Source organism: Homarus americanus, unplaced genomic scaffold, assembly GCF_018991925.1.
Source record: "Homarus americanus isolate GMGI-L3 unplaced genomic scaffold, GMGI_Hamer_2.0 scaffold38595, whole genome shotgun sequence".
NCBI lineage: Eukaryota > Metazoa > Arthropoda > Malacostraca > Decapoda > Nephropidae > Homarus > Homarus americanus.
In genome coordinates, this window is record NW_024726583.1 from 210001 (window position 1) to 213797 (window position 3797).

The following is a 3797-nucleotide window of genomic DNA, read 5'->3' on the forward strand; positions in this document are numbered from 1 at the left end:
ATAGTGTGTAGTGATGTAGCACCATGGTGTGTGTATAGTGTGTAGTGATGTAGCACCATGGTGTGTGTATAGTGTGTAGTGATGTAGCTCCATGGTGTGTGTATAGTGTGAAGTGTATAGTTGGCTCCCGTATGTCTGGGGAGCCGTAACAAAAACTACAGGAGGCGCAGACGAAAGGGAGGGGGGAGGGGTCTGTGTGGGCCCTGGACAGAGGATCGGGGACACTTGCACCGCCACACTGCTGTGTTAAGTGAGAAAAACTTAATCCCTGAATTCTGATACTTTACATTAGGTTGAAGTGTCATTGAGATAAATAAAACATAATTGCATCCTGTCTGCTATAGATAAACATAAGCTATGCTCTTTGTGTCAACGAGGTAACATCACCAATGACACAAACATTCCCTTACCTGAATCAACATCATAGGAACTTTTTCATTTATTCGTCGTGTAAGTGATTATTTAACACTGTGTCTTTCCTCTCACTCAGGTAATGTAGCTCTTTCTTTGTCTCCTTCGTGGGGGGGGTGGGGGGGGGGTCAATGAATCTCACATAGAAAACTAAATTTTGAGTTAGAGAAAATTGCGAGCTCTATGGCCTGTAATAAACTGGTACTTAACGTCAGGAGGAACCATTAAGTTCATTTTTATCATGAAATATGTCTGAGCTCTCCCCCCCCACCCCCCTGCGGCTGATATTACCGAGAAAATAAGGTGGAGGTGTAAGCTCTTCCTACTAAATTGAGGTCTTAGTTAATATAGATTACAAATGATGATAAATGTCCACTAAATATGTCATATAATTACCTGAAATACATTATCGTCAAACAGAGTGGCAGTGTAATGGATTTGGGAATTTTAGTTCACAAAGTAAAGTAATAATAGGCGCCATTTGGGTTAAAGGGCAGTATGGATATAGCATACTGTAGTGCTGGCAATATGGCTGACACTTTAAGCTATCGTCTTTATTCCCCCCCCCCCACCACCCACCCCCAACCCTCATCCTTATCCCATACTCCCCCCTCCCTACCCCTACCCCCACCCCCAACTAAAGTCAGGTACCCTTTCACAGTTGGGTCGACTCTGGTGTGGTGTGGTACCCCGGAAGCGAACTAACAACCTTTTAAGAAGCAGTGGCTATAATCACTCGACTTTTATGTGAAATAAACGAAAACAAATTATACGTATTAGTAGATAACTTAGCATTAGCGTGCGAGTTACCTCTGAATAAACTGAAGTATAATAATCTCAGTTAAGATTATGAAATATGCATCATAGAGACATAGTAATTAAAGGTGTCAGTGCGGGAGGGTGTGAGCTCTGAGTGTACTGAAGTTCATAACACCAACAGCTAATATTGTTATCGTGAGAAGAAATAATTACAGATAAAAATTACACCACTTCATTTCAAACAAGTTGTTATTAATATCAGAGTGTCATTTTGCACTTAATTTTAACACACTATATATTACTAAGTTAAAAAAAATACTACATAATTTATGGCATTCGATATATATTTTTTTTTCAATAAGGTGATATATTTTTAAAAGATGATTCAATGGATATTTTTTTTCCCTTCTTTGATTTTATTTTCATGAGTTGATCAGAAATATTTCCAAGTTGGTAATTATACGATTTAGGATAGAAAATTGTTTTAACGTATATGTAATCCTTTTAATAAGTTGTCATTTATTATAAGAGATGGTAATTTATTTATTTATTTTTTTTTATATCAGTGTAATATATAATGAAATTCACCTTTTGTGTCTACCTTTTCCATAGTTATCAGTTATGTGCTTCTTCTCATGTTTATTCCTATTTCTTTCATATTCTTCTATTCTTCTCAATAATCATCTCTCCGTCTCATTTGTGTTCCTTTATTCCTCCTCTTCCATAGTTATTTCTCGTGTGCTGCCTCTCTTTTTCTTATTCCCAGTTCTCTTACATCTTTCTTAAAATCTTCTCTCCTTCTTATTTTTCTTTATCTTTCTTTACGTCTTCCTTCCATCACTAACATTACATTCCTCTCCATACAAGAAAATGTAAACTGTAAAGAAAATCGATGGAATGAAAATAATAATAATAATAAATAAATAAGACATCCATAAAGACAGGTAAATTTTAGACGAATTTTGTAGTATAATCCAATTTGATTATTAATACCTAACCTAACCTAACCTACATTATTATACGGTTGAATCTATTATATGACAATTATATGTAAAAATTCACTTTGTAATTATCTGACAATATGGATATTTCTTATAAACACATAGCCATTTAAACACAAAAATGGTATTAAGTATTTTGAATTTTTTTTTTTACGATATTTTGAAAACATTATAATCACCAAATAAGGTAATAAATCATCTTTTTTTTAAACCATTATGGAAGTGAAAAATTAATCCCGAGTGTGAAGGAAGGCTTTTGGGGGGATATTTTTGCGTCTATTTTGTGAACCTGAGTTAATGGCAAACAGGTGATTTTGTTAATGACTTACTCTCTTATTCACTGACGGCGACATGAAACACACACTCTCTCTCTCTCTCTCTCTCTCTCTCTCTCTCTCTCTCTCTCTCTCTCTCTCTCTCTCTCTCTCTCTCTCTCTCTGCGACGATTATGTTAATTTTCGTTAAGATGAAAAGTAAACATACCTCCGTATCTCTCCTGGTAACCGGTATCTCCACCAGTAAACCCCAGTAACGCGTATGTGTCTCCCAGTACACCTCAAATATCTTCACCAGTACACCCCAGTAACGAATGTCTCTCCCAGTACACCTCAAATAACGACTGTATCACCACCAGTACACCCCAGTAACGAATGCCTCTGCCAGTACACCTCAAATAACGACTGTATCTCTACCAATACACCCTCAATACACCCCAGTACACCCCAGTAACGCGTGTCTCTCTCTCTCTCCCCCAGGGTGAAGCAGGAGCCGGGGTCCCCTGGGTGTGGCAGCGAACCCCCTACCCCAGGTCCAGTGTTGGATGACCCAGACCTACACAACTCCTCCTGCTCCCCAGCGTCCCTCCAAGGTAAGTCCTGGGTGCTTTAGTTCTAGTATAAAGTAACTAGTTCTATTGTTAGTTGAAGTGTCTAGTTCTGGTGTCTAGTTGAAGTGTCTAGTTCTGGTGTCTAGTTGAAGTGTCTAGTTCTGGTGTCTAGTTGAAGTGTCTCTTGTTTACAAATAATGTTTCCACTTATCTATAATTCCAGTTCTGCGCACCAGGTAAGTTCTGGGTTCTAGTACCGATTATATTGTGCTAGTTTAAGTATTTCTAGTATAAGGGAGACATCTAGTTTCATCATTTCATTGGAATTGAAAGTCATCTAGAGGTATACAACTAACGCCAGGCGATCGTTAATGCCCGAGTGTCTTATAGGCGAAGTGAAGAAGTATGTGGTTATATTTACTTGTGTGTTTATCTGAGGTCTCGTTTAAATCCTGGATAAGTTTGTGTTGTTTGTTGAAGTAATAAGATAGTTCTAGCTAGTTAAGGTTCTATTGCTAGTTAGAGATGTGTAGGTGAAGGAATCCATACATACATACATACATACATACATACATACATACATACATACATACATACAGTACAACCAAAGTAAAATCCCAACTGTATACATTGAAAATTAAAATCTATTTTCATTACATCATGGCAACAGACAGACGCCCAGGCTTATCCCATTAGTGTGCTTTCCAATATTTTTACCAATTTAATTTAGCAATACATTGTAATTGTTTTTGCAGTTTGATATGAAAAAGTAATTATATTAATGGTCACTGCCTCCACCT

General features: G+C 37.2%; 1 long non-coding RNA gene across 1 annotated transcript in view; it reads left to right on the forward strand.

The window, feature by feature from the left end:
* LOC121865660 overlaps positions 1-3038 on the forward strand; it is a 102169-nt gene extending 99131 nt beyond the window's left edge. Inside the window, exon 3 of the long non-coding RNA XR_006088786.1 lies at positions 2927-3038. This is a non-coding gene — a long non-coding RNA (uncharacterized LOC121865660). The remainder of the gene's footprint in view (positions 1-2926) is intronic.
* The last annotated feature ends 759 nt before the right edge of the window (positions 3039-3797 follow it).